Genomic DNA, 27,684 nt, shown 5'->3' on the forward strand with positions numbered 1-27,684 from the left:
ACACATATTGAATTCCCATAAAATCAAAGACAAAGACAAAAAAAAAAGAATCAAGCATTGAAAAAGTTCACAACTCGATACATTTTATTGTGAAGCAGTGTGGGAAAAGCAGTGCACTCCATCAGCAAGGCTTTAACGTTGGATAAAAAAGCCGTGTTAGCTAAATGGCAAGCACTTAAGCATTTACTGGTGAGCTTCTTGTGGTACTTTTATACATTACATGCATAGCAAATATATTTTAAGCTGAATATGACAAGAATCAAATGAGTCCACTTACTGCAAGAGAAAATAATTTTCCTGCAATTGCCATGTTTGGCAAATAATGACAGAGCCACAGTCTGCTTGCTTCATATTGAAGGTTCTCAGAGCTTAATAAGCTCATCTTGTGACGAGGCACACTGAATCCTTGAAAAGCTTTTATTGGTCTCTGTAATAAACTAAAGCCGGTGACACACTAGGTGACATTAGGTCTAAGACCGTGTCACCGTTCATGCCTGCAGTTGTTAGTCCTTGTTGCCTTAAGTCAGATTATGCAACTAGGAATTGCAGAGAATAACTGTGACAGTGACCTGAGTCTCTACATAAAGAACTACTGAGATGATGTTTTTGAACCATTGTTATAATTTATAGCTATATGGGTTTGTGTTTTACTTAGTGAATCTGTAAAATTAGGATTTGGGTGTTTAAATCATTTTTGCAAAGCAAATTAAACATTGGTTATATGTTTATATTTAAGCAATACATTTTCCAGTTCCTTCATTCCATAGGCTTGTAGTTGAATAGCAGCCCAAGGGAATTCTGGGTTATTATAGGATCATAGCATACACAGTTTTAATGTTTGCATGTGCATTTCAAGTTGTGTGTTATTTTTCTTAAGGTTAACTATAATTTGTACTAATCATCATATTTTGTTTGTTTCATGTATATATTTATTAATTTAAATGGATCTAATTAAGTTTTTGAAAGTTTAAATGATAAAGGTTAAAGATTAGGGGGGAGCCTCTTTAAACCGTGTGTCTTGTCCATTTGAAGAGGGCTTTGTGGAGAGCACTGGGTGTGTTTTTTGCTTTATTCTCCAAGAGGAAGCCACTGGGGAAAAGAGGAATGCCCTTCTTGAAAGGCTTGACATTTAAATGTTTGTATATTTAAGCTTTCTTATTTTAAAGTTGAGTAAATAAATATCACATTTTTTAAGTCTTTATTTTGGTCTGGTGTCAGCATCACAATACTGGATTACACGACTCCCTCACAGCTTCAAATATCTAAACTATTGTAAGTCTGTCGCATTTTGACATTGAATAATGTGCTGCCTGACGGTGCTGGTGGCCATACAAATGTTTTCCAGGTGTGATGAGTTCCATCTTGTACCATCTTTTTCCTTTTTTTACTCAGTTGTGGCGCAATGAAAACAAGCCTCCTTTTTGTTTGCACAGTCTAAAACACTTGTTTCCCCTCTTCCTTCCAGAAGTTTTGAGTGCTTGTCGCCTGTCAATTCTTGCACACACATGCCTGCCTTAATGACATAAGACAATATCAACACTTGCTACGTTGTCACACTATATGACTGATTGTCACAGGCTTGCGCCACAGCTGTCCACGACTTCCTAAGATTGTGTAAAGCATACAACTAAAAATTGCTGCAAATACTGATACTGTGATCCCTGCTTAAGTGACAATTTTGGGCAGAAATAATTTTTTCAATGCACTGTAGAGTGAAGTCATCAAAAGCAAGTTTTGAAACTTTCAATCAGCTTTCAGAAGAACTCAACATGAATGTAATGGTTTCATTTTGTGAGGTTTCTGAACTCTTTTGGGGCCCCCCAACAGGGCGAAACACACCAAAGCACGATTGTTGCATCTGTGGAGGGCTGCTTGTCCATTGCCAAGGCAACCGCAGGTTTCTCTGCACCGCGGAAACAACTATGAGCCAAACTATGAGCGCCTGTCGCCGATGGGTGATGCAAGGAACATTATAAATGCAGGGAACACTATAACATGGCCACTGACGTGACCCTGTTTGCTGCGTCGGTGTATAGCAGAGTGGTAGATCCCACTAAAATAAATAACCGTGTTGTTCCTGTTTCAAGTTGAATAAAGCTGGTTTTGGTAAAGTGCTGAGATTCAGCTTCCTTTTTGGGATGCAAGACAACGACTCATGCGTCACAATTTGCCTTTATGGGAAAAGGAGTAAAACCTCCAATAGGTCCCTTTCAAAAACCACCAGCTTTGACATCAGGTCCAGTACTCTAGTTTATGCTTTTAAGCCTCATATTCAGGTCTTTACAACGTGATGATGTATTGGCCATAGAGGAGACAGCTTTTGGTTGTTCTTCATTCCACTTGAAATCATGAACTACTTTACTGTTGTCCTGGCCACCTGACATTAATGTGAAGAAACCAATCATCCACTTGTCAGGAATGTGTGCCATAATGCCTTCAAATTGTTGAATAGCTTCATTACTGTCATTGGTTCTACATTTTCTTCCCTGTGACCAGCACACATGACTTTTGCTGTATTGTGCAGTGTTGCGATTTTAGATCAGCGTTTTCGGCATTGAAATTTCCCTGTCATTAACATGGTCAATGTTAAAGCTCCATCAGTACCTGTAGGCTCCACAACTCTTCAGATCTATCCTTATGAAAGACTGCTGTTCCAAACACATCTTCTCAAATCTTCTGCTTTATTCTCAAAACTAAGTTGCTTGCATTTGTAATGTTCTTGCTTAGAGGTATACAAAACCAGAGTTTGCTTTATTTTCACTATAATTGTTAACCCTCAAACATGCCTTATATTACTTTATTCATGCACTCTGCTTCAGAGAATGCTTTTAGGTCTTTTCCTAAGAAACACAGTTCTATAGCTGAGAATTCCATTACTTCATTCTTGTCGATTACTTGATGGGCGCTTTCTACAGTGTGGCTTGTGTCTATACTGTAGCTATATTTTTATAAATTTTACATGATGTTTCACTGTGATGGACGGCACGGTGGCGCAGTGGTAGCGCGCTGCCTTACAGTTAGGAGACCCGAGTTCGCTTCCCGGGTCCTTCCTTGAATAGAGTTTGCATGTTCTCCCCATGTCTGTGTGGGTTTCCTCCGGGTACTCCGGTTTCCTCTCACAGTCCAAAGACATTCAGGTTAGGTGCATTGGTGATCTTAAATTGTCCCTAGTGTCTGGGTGTGTCCCTGTGGTGGGCTGGCGCTCTGCCCAGGGTTTGTTTCCTGCTTTGCGCCTTGTGTTGGCTGGGATTGGCTCCAGCAGACCCCGTGACCCTGTAGTTAGGGTGTAGCGGGTTGGATAATGGATGGATGGATGTTTCACAGTGATGTTTTGCATTGTTATCATTTATCAATTCTAAATTATTTAAACTCATAAGTGGAAATGTGATTATTAACAATAGTTTGAAATGAAATGGTAAGGATTGCTCTGGTGGCTTACAGCCGGGTGAGTTTTTTGGATCTTACCTATATAGTTTATTTAAAATAAGCTTTTTGCAATAGCATTTTTACACACTACTATGTTTCACTATCACTGCACATCTGTTTTTTACATATTTTTTAGGCAGTTGACTCAAAATTTTCTGTCCACACGTCTTTGAGTACACCATTATCGATATTACGTTTTCATTTGTCGGTATCATTTGTTTGTATTTGTTAATGAACATGTTGTTTTTTTCTTTGCTACTGATCGCTCACAGTGTCTCCTTTTGATGAAAACATTTGACCAACTAGCTTGTCATCATTGAATATTGGCATAGTGATTTTATACCTGCTGTGACTGAACCACAGGTACCAAAAGAGTGACTGCAAAGCAGTCATGTAAATAGAATATCATTTTGTAACAAAGTTTAGTTTTTGTTCTCCGATAATGAGATCTCTTCTTTTCAGTGGTTCTCATTCCATATAAGCTGTACTACAACTGCAAGAATTTTAGGCAACAAAAACACAAAAAATAAGCACTGGCAGGTTTAATGAAATAAGTTGTAACAAATTGGACCCAATATGCTGAAAGCAGGCCGATCACTACTGCTCACCTTCGTAAACTGTAAGGCAGCTAATATAAGGACAGGCCAACAACACCCCCTGCCGTACGTCCCTCTTTCAATATAATCAACTTTAAACAGTGAAAAATATGTAAAAAAAGACAGTTAAAAGGCAATTTTATCAAAGCCAGAAAAAATATTATTTAAAAAAAAGAAACACTCAAAGATGTAAAAAGCAAAGATCTTTTTCCTCCCTAACACACATTAACCCCTATAAGTGTAAATAAAATATATACAGTGTCACAGGAGGCTGGGGGACAGACCCAGCCGGGACGCCTGGAGGGACCAGGAGGTGGCGTATACATCCTCTCGGCCACAAGGGGGCAACCGCCCTGGATCTGAAGAGGAGCAAGGAGGCTCAAGCCTGTTGGGGCCCGGGGCCACTGCCAGGGGGCACCCCGAGCCTCATGGAGCCCAGGAAACATTCACTTCCGCAACACCCAGGAGGATGTGGGATGATTCTTTCAGGGATGCCCGGAGTGCTTCCGGGTGCAAGAGCAGCACTTCCACCACACCAGGAAGTGCTGCCGGAAGAGCGTCATCAAACACCTTGAGCATGTCCAGATGAACATAAAAGTGGCCGCCTTCCTACAGTCAGGGAACTGGAGTCAGGAGTGGGAGCAGGACAAAACTCCTGTGGAGAGAGAAAAGGTGGTCCAAGGACACTGGGGAAGAGGCCCGTGTTAGAGGTGGTTAGTGCTGGGAGCACTATGTGGTGTGCGGGACTGTAAATAAAATGTGTGCTTTTATAAAGACGTGGTTTCTGTCTGGTGGTGTCCAGGCATGTCTCATATCTATCTATCTATCTATCTATCTATCTATCTATCTATCTATCTATCTATCTATCTATCTATCTATCTAACAGTGAAATACAAACCCCAGTCTCTCCCAAAGTTCACAAAATGTTCCAGAGTTTGACCTTTCTTAAAATGTAGAAGCCAGCAAAAAAAAGAATCTGAATTTCTAAATGTAAAAAGTTTCTACAGTCAGTAATGCAACATATTAAGTAAAAAAGAACTTCAGCGAACTCACCTGAGTCCAGTAGACGTAACTATGCGTGTACTCATACTAGCAATTTGTTCTGTGCTTAAGCACATTTGTTCGATGTCTACTTTGTTTGACTAGTGTGATCGCTCAATGCCAGGCCAACCATACTCTGCCCTGGCCCACTTGGAAGAGGTGGGCCTGATCATAGTTCAGTAGGATTCAGGAACAGTGTGATCGTTAAATGTGCCCGAGCGTGGAAACATGGAAATGATGTTAATGACGCCACGTCATTTCATTCAATATCATTTGACTTAAAAACAGGCTTTTATTTTCACCTTATAGATGAACAAGTAAAGCTGCAAATTTCCCCCATAAAATCATTTGTCTCTGTAAAAATCTTTTCATACATGCAGCACGACTAACAGCAAAACGCTGCACTGCATATTCTGTAAATTTTTAAGAGGGTAGAGCTTTATCCTGTCCTACCTGACCCCAAAACAACCACAAAGTAAGGAAAATCATTTTGACATGCATGCTGTAACTACTGTACGTGTTCAGATCTTGTTTTGGCTTGGTGATGACGAAAGCATGCCTGAGCCCAGAACATTAAAGCACAGTGTGAGGGAAGTGGGGAGGAGGGACAATTGTGCTCGGGCACAGTACTGAACAAATGTGCCTAGTGTGAGTTCACCTTAAGGGCAATGTCGGATTCACAGGATTACCATCCCTGGAGATGAACGCTGACCTTCACCTATCTAGACACGTCTTCATAGCTGAAGTTCTTTTTACATGGTGTGGAAAATCAACTCCGACACACAGACAGACAGACCACAGAAGTCCAAAAAAATCACACACATTTCTGTTCTTCCTTTACAGCACACAATACACAGTAATCCCAAACAGCCTCAAGTAACTCACAACACTCTGTCCTTTTTTTCTTTTATTTCTGCCGCCTCTCCTCTTCTCCTCGCAAGCACCTTCCTCTGCCTCCCGACTCCGGCTCCTCTAATGGAGTGAGGCGGCCCCTTTTAGAATGCCCCGGATTTGCTCATCGACTGCATGGGCACTTGGAAGCACTCCGGGTGTACTTGGTTCCCGTTCAATCAGCACTTCCTGGTGTGGCAGAAGTGCTGCAGTTCAAGGCTCTGCGTTCCTCTGGGCGCCCCCTGCCAGTGGCCACAGGGCCCATCAGGGTTGAGCTTCTAAGCTCCGATCCAATTACCCCGATGCACCTTCGCAGCACGGCAGGATCCGCAGTCGTCCGCTACACTGGCCAGTGCAGTTTTCCAGTGTTTTTGCCTCGATTGTTGTCCCTCATCTCCTTTCAATAAAAACAGTGTGATTTATGCAGATTACCTCAGAAACCCAAAGCTAAGGATCTGCACTGGAATCCCAGTCACTGACAAAAGAGATCCTACTCTGCTGGGCCCTTGAGCAAGACCCTTAACCTTCAATTGCTCCAGGGGCGCTGTACAATGGCTGACCCTGCGCTCTGGCCCTTAAGGGGTATGCGAAAACTAACAAATTCCTAATACAAGAAATTGTATAAGGCGAAATAAACAAAAAAAAAAACCAACGTCCAGCCTCCAGGGTTGTCGCAGTCAACCACCTGTCCATTCCAAAACAGCATGTATTGCCTGTCGTCTTTGCTTGAACAAGTAGACCAGACAGACACACAACAAACACACGACCTTTTCTATGTGACGATGCTACAAACTTTAATTCCAATCATCTGAATTATAACTGCTGCAGTGGGCTGGCGTCCTGCCTGGGGTTTGTTTCCTGCCTTGCACCCTGTGGATAATGGATGGATGAATTATAACTGACAACATTTTGTGATTAATATATACACTTTGGTGTTTTCATGTTCTGAAATAGTAATATAAACTTGTTAATTGTTTTCAAAATCATTTTCCAGTTTCATTCACAGTTCATTGGTATTACACACGCAGTACTCTACCCATCAGGCTCAGTGAGTTAAAATTATAAGAAATAAAATTGAAAAACCTTTGAGTGGAGAAACAAATGGTTTTTGTGTACTTCAGTATGTTCTTCTTGACTTCTACAGCACATTTGTAAAGGCATGTTATGAGTTTTGTGAATTATAGCTTTAGTTAATTCCCCTTCCAAGTCTTTTTATGCATTGTTTTCTAAATTTATGTTTCAGTACACAATGTAATCTGTATTTAGTGATATAACTTTATAATTTATCATTTAAAAAATGTTTGTTTATCCTTGTGGTGGTGACTGGCTTACATTTCACTGTTTATCTACATGTTTACAGTAAATGAAACCTCACAAAAAATGTACCCTTTGATTTTTGAAAGAGTCCTGGGAATCAGAGAGTCAAAGACAGCATAAAATAGTAACTAAAAAGTTGGGAAAAGGATTGATGGTTTTAAATATTATAATGAAATTCAGATCTAACTGTAACTGCCCACCAGAGATCATATTTTTGCAACATGGATTTAAATTTTTAAAATCAAATGTAATCTTGTAACTGCCACAGGCTATTTTGCCCTTTCATATTAATATTGCAATAAAAAAATATAAAAAGTCTGAGGAGAACCATTGGGCTGCATCTGTCTCATATGGTATGACATTCCCTAAAGGAATAAAACTATGCCATTCCTTCACGCTGCTGAACATCTCCACATGATTTCAAGGCTGGAATGCTCATTGGTAGTAATTATGTTTAAAGGCAAATTTATTGGTAATGCACCACTGAGAAATGGAGACCATTTTGTTTGATATTTTTGAATGTAGTGTGAATGAATGGTAATGTTATCACGGGGTAATATCATCAAGCATTCCATCCAGTTTCTTCATTTGCTTTTCCCCATTGTGCTGACAGTAGGACCAGAACCTGTTCAGAGAGCTTTTGAGCACAAGGCAGGAGAGACCCCCAGATGCTGCCCCAATAGGTTGTAGGACACTCTTATTCAGTCATCCACAGTCTGTCATGCCAGGCTAAAACACATTTTAATATCCATTTATTTTGTTTGTGATTAAGGTCCCTACTTTTCTTTGAAATCTAAACCTTTGTTTCAAAGAGTATTTAAAAACTATAAAAAGAAAGCATCTCATAACACATGGAAAAGAGTACCTTCTACCTGACCTTCATCACACCCGTCGTCTCAACTTGTGATGACTTCTTTCCACAAAATGTTGGTTACAACCTCTGGGGCATTGACGGAAGGTTTCTTGGTTTCAGCAGACTGCTCACAGAACCAGCAGGCCGCCCCTATTTAACCAGTTAGAGTAGTTTGCATTTCACAGGAGCACTCACAACAAGACATGGATCCATGAATTCCTCAAGTGTAAACTTGAAGGATTAAGAGGCACATAGCTCCATAATCAATATAGGATCTTCCAATGAATGTCTTCTCTCCAAAATGCAAACAAATTACAGAGGTATCAAACTGAAACAAAACGTGAGGGGGAAAGACTCAGCTGGTTAGATTTACTTCTGCTAAAACAAGACTCAAGCCACCAGTGCATAGGTCTACTTTTCATACACCACCAGGTACATTGATCATATAGATATTATATAAAATCCACATACATTATATATATGTACTGTGGTGGACAGCTGGGGTTCTTGCCCAGCCTTGACGCATGGAGGATGAAAAGACCAAGAGAGTGGCAATACCTTCCCCGGGACACAAGAGGGCGCTTGGACAATTCCAAAGCCATTGACTGCAACAATTCTGCCACACCAGGAAGTGCTGCCGGAAAAGAATCGGAGAACACCAGGAGTGCTTCTGGTTGCCCATGCAGCACTTTTGCCACACCAGGAAGATCATCAAGGAGCACCTGGAGCACATCCGGGGACAACATAAAAGGGGCCACATCATTCCATTCTATGAGCCAGAGTCGGGAGGCTGAGGATGGAGCTTGCGAGTGGAGGAGTGAGGGCAGCAGAGAAGATGAAAGAAAGGAAAGAGAAAAGGACAGAAAAGGGCTGTGAGCATTATTGTTGGTGATTTAAGAACTGTGCACGGTGTTGTGTGTTTAAAGGAGAAGAAAAATTAAACGTGTGTGTTTTGGGACTTCTGTGTGTCCTGTGTCTGTCTGTAGTCGGGATGATCTTCCACAGTACCTATAAAAAGTATTCACTCCCTTGGAAGTTTTCACATTTTATTGTTATACAACATTGAATCACAGTGGATTTAATATGACGTTTTTGATACTAATCAACAGAAAAAGACTCTTTAATATCAAAGTGAAAACTGATCTCTACAAAGTGGTCTAAACTAACTACAAATATAAAACACAAAATGATTGACTGGTACAGCCAGTTGTTTGTCTCATAATTAGTTCAATGGAGATAACATGTTGCAGTGAAGGAATTTCAATTGATTGTAATATAAATACACCTTATCTGGAAGGTTCATCTTGTGGTAAGTCCCAAATTGCCCTTATGGCCATCGGACTAAACGCCATGTGTAACCACTGGAACAAATTACCATGAAGCTCATAAGATATCAAAAATGAACCTACTTACTAATAGTCAATCCATAATATAGAATAACCAGGAAAGCTAACACAAATAAGTATACTAAACAAGTAGAAAATGTAATTCACAAATTATTTAATTTCGAAAAACAATCCATTAACAGAAAAATATATAATTCCACTAGTTAATATATATATTTTATTGTAAAAAGAAATTAATTTTACACAAGGGAACAGTAATACAGGCAAAAAACACAACTGAAAACTAACAATGAAATACAACAATGCAATAGTTAAATAAATCCACATTTAACATCTAACTATATCTAGTTCCAATAGATTGAAACCTCTATTCAAATTCTGCTTAATGTAATTAATTAATGTATTTATATGTATTAATGAATTAATGAATGGATAAATAAATGAATGAGTTAGTTAGTTAGTTAGTTAGTTAGTTAGTTAGTTAGTTAGTTAGTTAGTTAGTTAGTTAGTTAATGTTTAAACAAGACACATTATCATAAATGCACCATCCCCACCATGAAGTATGAGCATCAGGCTCTGGGGATTCTTCTCTGCAGCAGGCCTTGAAAGGCCTATGAGGGTAGAGGGTAAAATGAATTCATTAAACTAAATCCTGGCTGAAAACCTGATTGCAGTCCGCAAGAAACATGCATCCTGAGAGAAGATGTGCTTTCCAGCCATATAATGAACCCCAAGCATAGAGCCAAAGCTATGCTGGAATGTAGCAACAATATTAATGTCTTGGAGTGACCAAGTCAGATTCCAGATCTTAATCTATACTAATAAAAGGCAAAGCCCTCACTCACTCACTCACTCACTCACTCACTGACTCATCACTAATTCTCCAACTTCCCGTGTGGGTGGAAGGCTGAAATTTGGCAGGTTCATTCCTTACAGCTTCCTTACAAAAGTTGGGCAGGTTTTATATCGAAATTCTACGCGTAATGGTCATAACTAGAAGCAGTTTTTCTCCATTTACTGTAATGGAGATGAGCTTGAACGCGTGGGGGCGGAGTTTCGTGTGACATCATCACGCCTCCCACGTAATCACGCAGTACATAGAAAACCAGGAAGACCTCAAAAAAGTGCTGAAGAAAACATGCATTATATAATTGAGAAGGCAGCGAAACAATAAGAAGCGAGCGAGTGACATATACAACCATATTCATAAGTTCTGCTACTTCGGAAAAAAGCACGATGTAAACCTACACTTTAAATTAAGTTCATAGACAGGCTGCCGCTGGCGTTTGTAATTTAGTGCCTGCCCATATAAGGCCGTCCGTCTGCGGCAATCCAATAGCAAACTCCCACTAAATATTCACGGGTGAAGGACTGTGCTTATGGAGAGGAAGATGAGATGGTCAGGGTGGTGTTTGGCACAAACTCAGCGAAACTGTGAGAGAAAGTTTTAAGTGCCAGGACTAAGGTAACATTAAATACAGCCATGGACATAGCACGAGATGGCACCAGCACAGCTGGGAACCTTCGATGCATGTACACCGCGGCTCACGTGAACTGACGCAGTGCACAGATAAAAAGCAACAGTTCCAAAGAGTGCTGAACAAAAACTGAATTACACAATTGAAAAGGCAGCAAAAAATATGATACATACAAGCATATTCATAAATCCAGTTACTGCGGAAACAAAGCACACGGTGGAAAAAGTGAATGTCCCGCTAAAGGAAGACAGTGTAAAAAAAAACCCGTGCATGCAGTGTGTCGGGTCTCAGATAAAGAAGAAGACGAGCTGTTTATTGATGCAGTAAGAAACGAATCGATGAATGAAACCTGTCATCTTTACAACGATTGACAAACACAAAGTGATTTTAAGTGAAGCTGCTTTTATGGGAGACACAAATGCAACTTGCCCCACTTTCCCTGTTGCCAAGTAATGTTAAACCAAGTCGTCACTACGGTGTTCCCAAATACGCACTTTGCTGATAAACTGAGCGCACTGAGTTTGCATGGCGCTTTGGTGACTTTGAAGAACAAAAAAAGTCCGTCTACATGCGGCTCGAACCTTGTGCATGTTTGGTACCACATATCTGTGTGAGAAGCTCTTCTCAGTGATAAAGACTAACAAAACAGCACACAGGAGTCGCCTCACTGATGAGCACCTGCAATCCATCCTGAGAATCTCCACAACACAGAACCTCACACCAAACAGAAACGAACTAGTGGCCAAAAAAAGATGCCAGGCGTCCAGCTCTAAAATGACATATGAGCAAAGACAACTGAATGATTTGATTTGTTATTGCTGAAAGGAACACATTTTATTTATATTTCCAGGTTTTGTTATGCAGCATGTTCATATTTGAATTTGTATAATTTGGACAGGATATATTTTTATGGAGAGCAAAATCTTTTGGGATATTTAAAATCTAAGTTTATTTTTTATATAAAATTACATAAGAGTAAAGAAATTTGAATGTTTGTTCTTTTAACGTTTACTTTATTTCTAACTTGTATAATTTAGACAGGATATATTTTTATGGAGAGCAAAATATTATAAGTTTTTTAAGGTTTGAGTTGATTTATTCACGAATAATATTCCTGTCTGTTTTTACCATTCCTACCAAAGATATTTCTGTCGACTAAATAAAAATTCCTTCTATTTAAAATTTAGTTCATAATATCCACGCAGACTTGCACGTAAGAGCGGGAGTTATCCATTTTAACAAGCAGCGTATTGCACTGATACGAAATAGCTGTGTGTGTATATATGTAGATATGTATGTATATGTATATATATGTTTATATATGTGTGTGTGTATGTATGTGTGTATGTATATGTATGTGTATATATGTGTGTGTGTATATATATATGTATATGTATAGATATGTATATATATATGTTTATGTGTGTGTGTGCAAATATATATATATATATTTATATATACAGTATATATATATATATATATATATGACAACAACACTCATCACTCACAACAGTGACAAAACAATTACATTGACAATCATGTTACGTTATTTTCAAAATGTTTCCTTTTCTTTTTCATTGCTTCTTTAACACACTACTTCTCCGCTGCGAAGTGCGGGTATTTTGCTAGTCCAATTATAAATTTGTGGCTGTACTTGAAAAAGGCTGTTCACTCATGATCCCAGTGCAACATGAAAAAGCTTGAGCGGTTTTGCAAAAAAAAATGGAAAAAATGGCAGTATCCAGATGTGCAAAGCTGAAAGAGAGAGACCAGTGCACACATACTCAAGGCTGTCATGGCTGCCATGTGTGTATCTTCTAAAACTTTGGGGGTGGGGGAACACTCATGCAATCAGTTATTTTGTGGTTTATATTTATAATTAATTTAGATTAAAGAGTCTAATTCTGTAGATCAGTGTCAGAAAAGCCAAATTAAATCCACAGTGAATCAATGTTGTATGATAATAAAATATGACAACTTTCAAGGGAGTGATTACTTGGTGAATATTAAAACAGACAGCAAACAAACCAATCATAAAAGATGTACAGTGACGTATGGTCGATTGTAGAACCTTCAGAGATGCAATTAACTATCCTTCCACTCTCCTTAATTCACTTATTGCATTAGTGTCCTTTGGGAAACAAAGCCTAATTCAGCAGCATTGAGTTCATCATGGAAAACAGCCCTAAATAGGGCACAGGCCCAAATCTGGACATGCCAAGAAAAATCTCCACACTCTGGGACAGAGCAGCAACTTAGAGGTCCTCTTGATCCCGATATGTGCATCTCTCAGATGTGGAAAGAAGAGCAGCATACTCATATTTGTAAACTCCATGTAGACGATAGCCAGGCTGGGATTTCAACTTATGGTCCTCATGCTAAATAATGTAGTGAGTTGCCTGTTTTGTGTAAAAAAGATGGTAAAGTTAGTAACTGTTCAATTTGTACCCACATAAAGGTGAAGAGTACCTTCCTCAGCCTTTTAACAGCCACAACACATTGTTTCCAACATTTTGTTGTTCACTTTCCATTACAGAATTAACTGTCATCTTGTCCCTTACCTTGTACACCATTATCCTCCTAAGGTTTATGATAACTGAAGCCCAAACTCTATTATAGATCGGTTAAGCTTGCATTTCAATGCACAAACCTTTCAACGATTTTCAGTTGTGGCTTTCATTTATAAAATTATAAAAAGAAAATAAACATAAATCGTGGGCAGGCAAATCATGTAGCTAGGACCATCAGTTCTGTAATATGTACCAAGAGTGACTAATTCATAATGCTCTGAGATTTGCTATAACAAAATCAAGTTTCATTTTATCACACTGAGTTGTCATGTTGTAGGAAATCTTAATTTGGTTAATTAATTACTGTATACGTTTTGTCTTCAGCAGTATATATATATATACTGCTCAAAAGAATTAAAGGAACACTTTTTAATCAGAGTATAGCATAAAGTCAATGAAACTTATGGGATATTAATCTGGTCAGTTAAGTAGCAGAGGGGTTGTTAATCAGTTTCAGCTGCTGTGGTGTTAATGAAATTAACAACAGATGCACTAGAGGGGCAACAATGAGATGACCCCCAAAACAGGAATGGTTTAACAGGTGGAGGCCACTGACATTTTTCCCTCCTCATCTTTTCTGACTGTTTCTTCACTAGTTTTGCATTTGGCTACAGTCAGTGTCACTACTGGTAGCATGAGGCGATACCTGGACCCTACAGAGGTTGCACAGGTAGTCCAACTTCTCCAGGATGGCACATCAATACGTGTCATTGCCAGAAGGTTTGCTGTGTCTCCCTGCACAGTCTCAAGGGCATGGAGGAGATTCTAGGAGACAAGCAGTTACTCTAGGAGAGCTGGAGAGGGCCATAGAAGGTCCATAACCCATCAGCAGGACCAGTATCTGCTCCTTTGGGCAAGGAGGAACAGGATGAGCACTGCCAGAGCCCTACAAAATGACCTCCAGCAGGCCACTGGTGTGAATGTCTCTGACCAAACAACCAGAAACACTTCATGAGGGTGACCCAAGGGCCCCATGTCCTCTAATGGGCCCTGAGCTCACTGCCCAGCAGCATGCAGCTCAATTGGCATTCGCCATAGAATACCAGAATTGGCAGATGCACCACTGGTGCCCTGTGCTTTTTACAGATGAGAGCAGGTTCACCCTGAGCATGTGACAGAAGTGAAAGGGTCTGGAGAAGCCATGGAGAACATTATGCTGCCTGTAACATCATTCAGCATGAGCAGTTTGGTGGTGGGTTAATGATTGTCTGGGGAGGCATATCCATGGAGGGTCACACAGACCGCTACAGGCTTGACAAAGGCACCTTGGCTGGCATTAGGTATCAGGATGAAATCCTTGGACCCATTGTCAGACCCTATGCTGGTACAGTGGCTCCTGGTGCACGACAATTCCTGGCCTCATGTGGTGAGAGTATGCAGGCAGTTCCTGGAGGATGAAGGAATTGATACCATTGACTGGCCACCACACTTTCCTGACCTAAATCCAATAGAACACCTCTGGGACATTTTGTTTCAGGTCCATCCAATGCCACCAGGTTGCACCTCAGACTGTCCAGGAGCTCAGCGATGCCCTGGTCCAGATCTGGGAGGAGATCCCCCACAACACCATCTGTCATCTCATTAGAAGCATGCACCGATGTTGTCAGGCATGTATACAAGAACACAGGGGCCATACAAAGTGCTGCGTACAATTTTGAGTTGCTGCAATTTAATTTTGGCAAAATGGACTAGCCTGCCACATAATTTTTTCACTCTGATTTTTGGGCGTCTTTGAATTCAGGGCTCTGTAGGTTGATCATTTTCATTTCCATCAAACGATGTGGCATCCTTTCGTTCCTAACACATTACCCAGTCTATATCAGTATAGATATCCAGGAGGATTTCTTTTTCCCATTGAGATCTGATGTGTTTTCAAAGTGTTCCTTTAATTTTTTGAGCAGTTTATATATATATATATATATATATATAATAATAATAAAGGCAAAGCCCTCACTGACTGACTGACTGACTGACTGACTCACTCACTCACTCACTGACTCATCACTAATTCTCCAACTTCCCATGTAGGTAGAAGGCTGAAATTTGGCAGGCTTATTCCTTACAGTTTACTTACAAAAGTTAAGCAGGTTTCATTTCGAAATTCTACACGTAACGGTCATAACGGTCGACAACGTCCGCCATGTTGAACTTTCTTATTTATGGCCCCATCTTCACGAAATTTGATAGGCGGCTTCCCTGCTGTAACCGAAACTGATGTACTTACTTATTTCAATGGTATGACGCCACTGTCGGCCGCCATATTGAACTTTCCAACGTCACCAATTTTCAAACTTCCTGTGTAGGTAGAAGGCTGAAATTTGGCAGGCCCATTCCTTACAGCTTACTTACAAAAGTTAAGCAGGTTTCATTTCGAAATTCTATGCGTAACGGTCATAAACAGTCAACAACGTCCGCCATATTGAACTTTCTTATTCATGGCCCCATCTTCACGAAATTTGGTAGGCGGCTTTCTTGCGCTAACCGAAACCAATGTACATACTTATTTCGGATTGTATGACGCCACTGTCAGCCACCATATTGAACTTTCCAATGTCACTAATTCTCCAACTTCCCGTGTAGGTAGAAGGCTGAAATTTTGTACTTATTTCGGTGGTATGATGCCACTGTCGGCCGCCATATTGAACTTTTAACAGAAACCGATATCCGTACTTATTTCGTTGGTATGACACCACTATCGGCCGCCATATTGAACTTTCCAACGTCACTAATTCTCCAACTTCCCATCCCCGATCCCAACGCCTCCCACGTTGTTGGCTGCCTGCCTATATAAGGCCGTCCATCGCTCCAGTCTCTATATTCCCTTCCTTGCTTCGCCACGGGATTCACGTCTCCCTACTGATAACTACAGCCTTTTTGTTTAATCCACGGCTTCTCCGCTGTTTTATTGTTTGTTTATTACAATTATAGTTATTGTGTAGGTTTTTTAGACTTACTTTACATTGCTCAGGTACCCATTTCCTTTATCGTTCCAACCCCCATTAACATGTCTATCGAGATGATCACTATCAATCAAAGAACTGTCACTTACTGAGTGGTTTCCATGCCCGGAGATGGCACCTACCTTTTCCATTCTCTTTGTTACATATTGCACGGCCATATCAGGCTCACTCTTGATATCCGGAGGAACATTCTGTCTTATGTATTGAATGACTGGGACAGGTTCAAGGTGTGGACTGATGACGGTACAGGAGATAATTATACTATATGGGAGAACTATAAGAGTGAAATGCTTAAGCCCTGCTTTCAAGTGTACCGAAATAGCCAAATATTTTACACCTTTCGAAAACGCCAATGCCTCTTAAACATCTTAGATTGACAGGTGACGATTTCAGTAGTGGACACTTTGATGTTTATGAATGTTTAAACTCTCAAAAGCTGGATGTGATTTTATCGATGAAACTGATTGTGTGCTTACAACGCTTGACAGATGCCAAATGTCTCTTCAACACAAGTCCTACAAATACTGTCGTAATTGAAACAAACCATGAAACTCAAACCGATTATGACAGCAGCAATCCAAGCTGTTCCAATCCAATGTTACAAGCGGAGGGCCGAACTGACAACATGGTATACAAAGAGATCCTTAACAAATAATTATTGGCATATTTTCCCTCAGTTTAAAATGGTTTAATTTTCTTCTTAATAAAAATTTTAATGCAGTACTACCCCGGGCCTCCAGGACGAGCTCTCCCGACAGCATGGACGTGCCCCGAGTTCCAGCAGTGCCTCATGGACTTTGTAGTTTTTATACACAGCCCTGCTGGATACCTTGGGGACCATAATGAGTTGCTGTAGCGAGGTTCGTAGACTCTTACGTGCCCTATAACCTGGAAGTGCGTCCTGGTCACGTAAACGGGAGGAATGACGTACTTCCAGGTTGAAGAGAAAGACTTTTACCCTGACCCGGAAGTGGTAAGGACTTGTGGACTGTGGGGCAGGAACACCTCCGGGTCAGGGGGTATAAAAGGACTCTGGGAAAGCCCAGACACTGAGCTGAGTTGGGAGGTAGGATGTCTAAGCGTCTGGGAGAGGAGGATTGTGTATTGTTTAATTGTTTATTGAGAATTGTGGAGAGGAGCGTGCTTTGTGGACTTTATTATTATAATTAATCCTATTATTGGACTTTTATCTGGTGTCTGATGTGGTGTCTGAGGATACAAGGGTGTGAGAAAACCCTAATCTGTCACAATATATATATATATAGTTGAGATGGTTTTACTGTCAAATAATGCAAAAAGTATGTGACACATGTTTTGCCCTAATTCTGGGCTCATCTGGCATACACACTCACTGCACCCCCTCTCAGGAATCGAACCTCGGACGTCAACGCTAGAGGCAAAGCCTTTTGCGTTACGCCACAGCGTGTGGTTCGTTTATTTGACAGTATGTAGATCGGGGTAGTTACATTCATGGCATTCATAGTCTCAGTCTAATCCTCAGTCTAACGCTTATGTGAGACATGTTTATACAGATGCCCATGTAACATTCAGGACTAACACTTTTAACACTGTTTTCACAGCCCGAGTGACACTTGAGTCTAATGCTAAGGAGGTTAATATGCCAAGTCTTTATGGATGATGTCCAGTGTTGTGTGGAGTTGTTTCTTTGGGTTCAAGTTGAAGATTCTTCATGCGTTGGAGTGCTTTCTCTCTCTTTGCTGGTTCTTGTTAGTACTGTGCCGCTTCTTCCTCAGCTTGCCTTCTGCTGTCTTCATAAGGCAAATGCATTACTCATTCTGGCCCAAGAGTTTAGATGCTGAAGTTCACTTCTTAAAGTAATGGTTTCTCAGCCTCATCAGACTATTGGCGCACAACTTTGGTTTGACAGATTGGGGCTCAGCTATAGGTTCAGAAAGAAAACAATTTGACGGATTCAACTCTCCAAGGTTGAGCGGCTCATAACTTGTTAGGTTTTAGATACACAAGATTTCAGAAGGTCATTCTGCATATCTCTCCATCCCTGAGAGAATCACAGAATTTCTCTTAACTTGCCATTCTCTCCTCTCTTTTCTTCTTCTCTCTTGAGAGATGCAGTGCATGTGGTTTAGAGGAGAGGCTGAACTTTCTCCTGATTGGATTAAAGTCTTTTCCATTTACAAAATTAGTGTGTTCTAATAGGCAAGTTATTCTGTCCATTCTATTTGTCATCCCATAGGTCTTTGTTTTGAGTGGTGTCCATTTCACACCTTGTGACTCAAGAGGTCTGCAGAGGGGACTCAGGACAGATGTCAGGACACATTTGTTATCAGATGAAGTCTAGGCAGAACCTGGTACAAGCAGGAGTTCAGTCACTTAATTTGGAATGCAAGTTGGAGAAAGAGCAGCTGGATGCTTGCATCCCTGTTAAATCTGCTTTCTTATGAGGCCTGGTGTACCACAAAAGCCAAAAGGGCAGTCTGGCAAGATGAAGAGTTACAATCTTTAAATGGTAAAATGGTCATTTTTCTGGACTTTCCACATACGTAAAAGCGAAGCCCTTGAACCATCAGATATCTTTGTGTTATCACACCTCTTAAACATGAGCTGATATGGTCTGTGAAAATCCCATTGGATAGAGAGTGGCTAGGGGTGTTCACCTTGGCTCTTGGTTGACAAGGTTTAAGAAGTCAACATCATGAAGTAGAAGCAGGAAAAGCACACACCCCAAGAAGACCCATGCCATGAGACGCAGCAATGTAACCTTAAGAGACTGCACGCCAGCATTGTCTATGGCAGCTCCTAAAATATTCAGGTTGTATGATGTCATATCCGTTTGCTTTTGGCTTCTGCTTTTAGCACATTTAAGCATATTAATGTTGAAGAACCTGGTCCCTGCTTGCTTTGCTGTTCTGTATTACCATCTGAGGTATAGAGAGTAGAAGGAGACATCCTCTTATAGAGAAGTGACACACAGTAGCACTCAGTCCTGGATGCAGTCTGATCTGTAGTCCCAGTGGAAAGTGTATTGTGTTTGCAAGTTGTGTCTCTTTCTATGGTAAATGGGTGCAAGGATAAGACAACAAGAGCTGATGTGCAGAACATATGCATGGATTTACACAACAAAGATTCTGGGTGTAAGAATAACAAAATATGTGCTCCAAAGGACTGAAAAATTGCAAATATTAACCTAATATAAAAAACGGTGATCAGGCAGATCCAAGCAACTATAGGCCAATAAGCTTACATCACAGGAAAATTAATGGCAGAAATCATGAAGGAAAGGACATATGAAAACAACAGCAGTTTTACTGAACAATCAGCATGGGTTTTAATGAGGGAGGTCATGTTTTACAAATATGCTAGAATTCTGTGAGAAGGCAACAAAAGGATTTGATTAGAGTGGTGCAAATGATGTTATTTATCTTGACTTTCAGAAAACATTTGATAAGGTCCCAAGAGCCAGTAGTGGTGGATAATGGATGGATGGATGGATGGATTTGATAAGGTGCCACATGAGAGGTTGGGAATCAAACTAAAAGAAGTGGGAATCTATGGTGTAGTGTGTGCACAGGAATCTGAAATTGTTGATATTAAGAGTGGTGTCCCTCAAAAGGGTAGTACTGGGGCCACTGCTATTTTTAATATATTTAAATTATTTGGATAGGAATATAAGAAACAAGCTGGTTAAGTCTGCAGATTATACCAAACTACATGGATTGGCTGATATCTAGAATCATTACAGAGAGACTAGGACAGCATACGGGCTTGGGCAGATTTGTGGCAGATGAAACTGAATGTAAGTAAATATAAAGATTACACATAGGAAGTAAACATGTTAGGTCTGAATATACAATTGGAGGTCTGAAAATTGAAAGTGCATTGTATGAAAAAGATTAGGAGTTGCAGAGGACTTGTCACTAAAAACTTTAACATAGTGTTCAGAAGGCATTAAGAAGGCTTACAGAATGTTAGGTTATATAGCACGATGTGTGGAGTACAAGTCCAAGGAGGCTATGCTCAAGATTTATAATACACTGGTGAGGCCTTATCTGGAGTACTGTGTGCAGTTTTGGTCTCCAGACTACAAAAAGGACATAGCAGCGTTAGAAAAGGTCCAGAGAAGAGCGACTAGGCTGATTCCAGGGCTACAGGGGACGAATTATGAGGAAAGATTAAAAGAGCTGAGCCTTTTCAGTTTAAGCAAATGGAGATTAAGAGGTGACATGATTGAAGTGTTTAAAATTATAAAGGGAAGTAGTAGAGCATATTGAGAATATTACTTTAAAATGAGTTCATCAACAACATGGGGACACAGTTGGAAACTAGTTAAGGGTAAATTTTGCATAAACGTTAGGAGGTTTTTCTACACACTAAAGCCATTGACACATTGAATAAGTTGCCAAGTAGCATGGTAGAAAAGTAGAACTTGAGGGACCTCCAAAGCTAGCCTTGATGTTGTTTTGGAAGAATTAAGTGGATAGGACTAGTGAGCGTTGGTCTGAATGGCCTGTTCTCGTCCAGATTGCTCTAATGTTCTGATGTTTTTAGATAGAGTCACCCCAAAACCCTAACACAACAAAACAGTTCTTCCAGTAAAAATTATATTAAGTTGCGCACTGCGACATTGGCTCTAAGTTTTTACTGGAAGTATAAGCCCCCTAATTTCTTTGGAAAGAAACAAATTGTTTGACCATCTCTCAGTAATGGACAGAGAGCTCCAACACTACACCTTTCATTTACCTGCTCTTTTCCCCGGGCTTTTCCTACCTGGGCCTGTTGTTTTGCAACAATTATTACTGTAGGTAGCAGTGACATAATGGAAGAGCTGGGGGTATAGTGGCTTCACTCTAGCATTTACATTCTTGACTTTTTGGTGCTCACCTTGATCTAGTATAATGGTATTCTTTTGATTTTTTTTTGTTTTGTCTTCAGATATTCCCTACGTTTGGGATTCTTATTTTCTTTGTTGCGCGACTTTGGAGTTTGCTTTTTATTTTGTGCCTTTTGGAAACATTACCTGTATTGTTTTAACTTTTCTATGTTTGTCATCCTGTCTGTGTTTCACATTGTCTGTATTTTTTGTAATAATTCATTTTACCTTTGAACCTGCTTCATTGTGGAATTGTCTGGACCTACATTCTGCAGATTTGTTGATGCTTTACAGGGCAATTCACTGTGGTATGGTTTTCCCTCCAGGTTGTCACAAAGGCAAGAATGCAAAACGCTCCAACAAAACCGCTGTCTTAGACTCCCCAGCCCCTCCTATGACCCTGTTGCCTCGGTCAGCCCTGACACAGACAGACATAGGACACAAGTTCAAAGCACACAGGGCTTTTACTTTATTTTCCCCCTCGCGGAAATGTCTTCTCCATTCCCACAAGCACAACAACACAGTCCCAAACACTGCACAAACAATATTTTCTCTTTTCCTTTTCTTCTTCTTCTTTTCCTCCTCTCCTCTCCGGCAAGCTTTGCCTCCCTCCTCCCGACTCTGGCTCCTGGAGTGGGGGCTGCTGGCTTCTTTATAGCCGGCTGCACTTCCGGGTGTGGTGGAAGAATAGCCCACATGGGCTCAGGAACCACTGCAGTGCCCCCTTGGTGTTGGCCATGGACCCCAATAGGCTTGAGTTCCAAAATCCCAAGCCCGTGACCCCGATGCAGCCCAGGGGGACTGCCATCTAGCGTTCCGGGGGAGGTACTGTCCTGACCAGGCTTGCTCCCCCAGTCCATAGAATGAAGAGGCATCCCGGCCGAACAAGAACCCTAGCCATCTGTGACATGAGATATTTGTCCAATTAATCTTAACCATATAAATAGGATCTACCCTTTTTACAAAAAGAGAAAGACTAAACAAAATAAGGCCAGAAACCTCATTAGCAAGTGTAAAAGTAGAAAAAAGTAAAACTGAAATGAAAAAGTTTCTTTCAGAATTGTTCTACAAAATAATGGTGATAAATTGAAAAGATTAGGCACACAAAATGAGATGACTAGGAAATTCTCAGTATTCTGCACGTACATTAAAGCACAAATTCTGTTTTATTAGGCATAAAAAAGTCCCCCTAATAAAATGAATTGCTAGTAAACCTCTGATTTAATAGCTTATTTAAAATACACTGAATTTATTTAACATAATGAGAATTATTTTAAATCCATAGAAACATTTTAAATTAGGATCGACAGACTAAAAAAAGACTTTTTAGAAGAAATACCATGGAATGCAATAGATGTTATGCGATTGCAATTCCCTACTCTGATCATGCATACACATTTTCTTTGCCAGATTCATAAATTAACAAATTATTTTCACTGTAATACTTCACTAGAAATAAGAAATGTAACCTGTTATAACTAATTTTTCAATAACTTGAATAAACTTATTCAAAAATGTGATCTGCTTCCAAATCCTACTGGTATGCACCATTAACTGTATAACATTTTATGTGAATATCCTCTCCATGTTGAAGAATCCATTCCTTGAGGATTAAGTAGAGGATAAAGATAAAGAGAATTGCTATGATGAAAATGACTATGGGAAATATAGAAAGCAATTAAAAATGAATCTTAAGAAAGAGGACATAAAGAAAAGAAAAGTGAGTTTCTATAAAAGCTGGGAAGTATAATCAACATGAAAATCTTGCATATAATAAGGGAGAAAAGGGTGACAGAGTCATTAATAGTTAAGTATTTCAAAAAACGTCTTCAGAAAAGCTTTGGAGACCCCATGTTGTAGTTCATCATACAAAAGCAAGAAGACACGGGCCCTGATTGATGTGGATGCTAAGAGAAGGTACATGTAGTGTTCGATCTCAAAGCCTGGCCCAGTGGAATGACAGGAGGTCGTGCTGCCCCATAATGGCGTGGCACTGCAGATTCACTCCTGAGCTAGGCTGACATGCTCACAATCCACATGTCTTCATGTTCGTCTGGTTTTGTACCCTTGATTGTCCTATTTGTGGCTTCTTACTGGATACTCTGTGGCAGACTAAGCATAGGTCTGTTTAGATAGGTGGAATGGCACACTACAAATCACATGCTTCCCTGCATTTACTGAACTGCATTCCAAATTTTACATCTGCCAGTAGGCTAAGCACAAATCCACTACACATATGCTGGCAAAAGGTAGGGACCACTTCTTCTCAGAATGCAAAAAAGAGAATAGAGCACAAAAATGTTTTAAGTTGTTCATAATAACTGAGACAACTAAGATTTTCAGCATTCCCATTATGCATTTTTCTGCCCATTTCAACATGTTGCACCCATTACTAATGTACTTTCTCTTCAATTAAATTAAATTGTTTTCACAATCTATCAGCCCGTCTGTGGTTTTGCTAAACCTACACAGTCATGTGGGAGAGGGGAGCGTAATCTATCCTAAAAAACTAAGGCCGATGTCACTTTACATGAGCTTTTGTTGTAGGGAATGCCAGATTTGCTGAGCCCAGTTCCTGATCTCATCACAGCACCAGGTCAAATTGCGCAACTGAAAATCACAACCTACGTCACATTTACTGACTGAACGCCGATTTTCCAGCACAGTCGTGCTCATCCCTTTATCTGACATGTTGCCTGACGGAGTCGCACTTTATAAAGGAGTTACCAGCTGCAGCAATCTCTGCCCTTTAATTCATTTTTTTCCATTCTGTTATGGTATGTAAAATGCAAGGCATCAGACAAGTGAGCGTCTCTCATTTTTTGTGAGGTTCAAAAGATTTGTGCCCCTTATTCCTCGTCGCTACATTCTAAGCTCTGTACTTCTGGATGAGCATTCATTGGTTCATTTAGTTCTCAGCTCCCCTCGTTACAAAGTCTGCCTGTCTAACTGATTTATTTTATCCTAGCCAGTCGCAGACTAGTTGGCCTCAATCATTAGATATTCCCTTCAAGGGAGCACACTGTCGACTATCTCCAAGTGGCTAAGATTATGAAAATGAAGGCTACAACTAAAAATCACAGGAAAATGTGTCTGATGTGACATGGACTTAACTCAATATGCAGCCTTAGTCTGTGAGAAGGCGCTCTCACCCTCACTCATTCACAACTGGACTACTTAGATTCGCCATACAACTTAGTTTGCACATCTCTGTGGTGTGAGAGTAAACTGGACTATTGAGAAAAAGCCCACATGTACATCACAGAGAGTGGATGGGCTGGGATACGAGACATTAATTCTGAAGTTGACAGGCAGCAGTGGTAAATGCTGCCCACATCACATCTCAATGTTTACAGGTCAGCATTAAAAATCCCTTCTGGTTCAAATCTTTGACCTTTTGTACAAGAGTTATAAGAATTGGTAAAAACATCAGGTGAAGCCTCAAGTAAGCAAATGGCTCCTGTATTTCTAAGCTTGGCTATGTGACCTGTAGGGGGCACACTTGCACCCCAAATACCCAGACACAATCAAACCACACGTTCGCAGGTTTAAGGAAAGATACTTTTCTTAAACAAAATACCTTTTGCAGGTTTTCATCACCTGATATATCAGTCACAATTCATTTTCTTTCCTTTTCCACCTCCACACTCCTCTGAGCAAGCCTTGTCCAGCTCCTCCCAAAACTGACTTTCAGATGAGGCAGAGCAGCTGCTTTTCAACCTGAATCCTGGAGTACTTCCAGTGTAACAAGATTATCACCTGGAAGCACTTCAGGGTCTGGTGGGACCTCTTCATAACAGGGAAGTGCACTCCCTGCAGCTCCCCCTAGTGGCACCCAAGAAAATGAGAGCCATACCAGATGGCTACTGCCACCAAGTGTGCTGGGGGAACACACAGCCCCAGGAGTCAAGTCTCCCACTGTCCTTCCCTCATAATCAGTGGAAAGGTACCACTAACCAACCCAGTGAGGATAATAGTCCATCCATGTCCTTCCTTTATCATGGCTTCCTAGCCATTTCAGGAACCATCTACCCCAGCTGGGGTACCAGCCAACCTATGAAAGCTTCATTATGAAAACAGACTAGAGACTTGGTGCTTATATTATATGGAATACAATTGTTTATTTGAAATGATTTAGAATCAGTAGCAATACACAGATTACGGGGTGTGATGAAGAAATTGTTTTCATTATGTTTTCAGAGGGGACTGGGCGGTCTCTTGGTCTGGAATCCCTGCAGATTTTATTTTTTTTCTCCAGCCGTCTGGAGTTTTTTTGTTTTTTCTGTCCACCCTGGCCATCGGACCTTACTTATTCTATGTTAATTAATGTTGACTTATTTTTATTTTTTATTGTGTCTTCTATTTTTCTATTCTTCATTTTGTAAAGCACTTTGAGCTACATTTTTTTGTATGAAAATGTGCTATATAAATAAATGCTGTTGTTGTTGTTAACACAATTTACTTTAAGCTAAAATCATACTCTGGAATTCAGCGAAATGATATGCCCAGAACAGACAGATATAACAAAAAAGTAACCTTAACAAACAGTTATATACTGATTAACCAAGAATTATAAATACTTGTGTATTTCAATGCTGTCTCAGTTAAGACTGAAACCTGCTTAAGGTCATTATGGGCTGCTTTCATTTCTTGATATAGATAAAGGAATGTTTGAATCATCCAGAGCTTCAACTGATTGTTTAATAAAGAGAAAATCCCACACAGATCCTCCAGGTAACCCAACATGCATGCCTTCACAATGAGGGAAGAAAATTGGAGTACATTGGTAGAAAGGCATACTAATATAAGGACAATGTGAAAACTCCATAAAAAGGACAACTGGATGTGGGTTTCACATCCGGGCTGAGTTTGTGTTAAGAGGCGCAAAGACGTGGGCAACAATAAGAGCCAAAAGGCAAAAAGAAATCTACTGCTAGGGCCTACTTGGAAAATAAGCATCCTTATGTGACACAAAATGGAACCTTGGTTCACTAGCGTCTCGGTACACGTACAACTCGGTTTACGACCAAAAAGTTTGCCAAACTTTTGCCTCGGTTCACAACCACACACTCGGTATACAAACAAGCCAGTTTCTCTTTAGGTTTGTACATGTTCAGTCTCTCCCTGTGCATTTCCTGTGCAGCGAGCGAGCGAGCAAGAGAGAGAGAGCGCGACACACACACACAGGTGCGCGCGCGAGAGACACGTACACACACAGAGGAGTGCAAGAGAGACACACACACACAGAGGCACACGAGACAGAGGCACACACACACACACACAGGCGTGTGAGACAGAGGCACACACACAGGCGCTCCAGGCTCGCGAAAGAAACACACGCACACACGAAAGAGAGAGAGAGGGAGCGAGCAAGCGAGCGAGAGAGGAAAGGAAGGCTGGACGCATAAGGTAGAAAAGGCTTGTTTTTGTTTTCAGCTCTGTTTACAGCGATCGGTTCATAGCCTGCATTGTTGCAATGTTACTTTTCTTGGTAGTTTATTAAATTACAGATTTTTCAAATGTTCATTTTTTTCCCTGTGCTTAAAACTCATTAAAAAAAAGTGTTTTTAGCAAGCGGTTCCTAGCACTATAGCACGAACTATTGCAGTGTTAGTTTTCTCTGTTGTTCAAGGTTTTCTCAGTGTTATTCAATGTTTTTATGCTTAGTTTACTATTACGCTGTGCATTCTATGGTATTATTAACTTTATTTGTGCTTAAAAACTAAAAAAATATATATTTACATACAGTTCATATGGTCTGGAATGGATTAATTGTATTTACATACAATCCTATGGAATATACATGGTAGGCTGATAGAAAACTGTAAAGTGGCCCAGTAGAATCAAATATGGACGTGTGTGTGTGGTGATGTGGAGTGGCATTCTGTTTAGGGCTGGCTTTTTAATTCAGTTTTATTATCGCAAGAGGGAAGTTTGGTTTGTTAGCAGGTTTAAGGACTTGACGGTCAAAATGCTTACGCGTACACATCATGGTTGCCACATGTTCCCAGTACACTTTTGACATGTTCTCTGAGCTGTCTCTGTCAAAAATTAACATGACGCATGTGCAAGTTGGAGTACCAGCAAAATTGTTGGTGGCATGTGTGTTCAAGTTTTGATACATGACGTTAGCATCGTTGTTTACTATCAACATCTCCATAGTGACAGAACAGCTGGAATCAGATCGCCAGCTCTTTAAAGTGGATGTGGAAAGGTTTAAGACAGAATTCAGGGCAAAATACACAAAGTGAAAAATTTTAGTGAAAAGTGGGGATAATGTAGTGTGACAGCAAGCCATATCGCAGGATCAATATGCATGCTTGATGAATGGTTCAATGCAGTGAAGCAAATCATAAA

The 27,684-nt window shown here is 40.3% G+C and overlaps 1 protein-coding gene across 3 annotated transcripts in view; it reads left to right on the plus strand.

Annotated features, from left to right (window-relative positions):
- The window catches only part of LOC120515667 (trichohyalin-like), a 974,785-nt gene that overhangs the window by 937,542 nt on the left and 9,559 nt on the right, over positions 1–27,684 (plus strand). The gene's annotated exons all lie outside the window — the stretch shown is intronic.

Source organism: Polypterus senegalus, chromosome 15 (genome assembly GCF_016835505.1).
Source record: "Polypterus senegalus isolate Bchr_013 chromosome 15, ASM1683550v1, whole genome shotgun sequence".
Taxonomy (NCBI): domain Eukaryota; kingdom Metazoa; phylum Chordata; class Cladistia; order Polypteriformes; family Polypteridae; genus Polypterus; species Polypterus senegalus.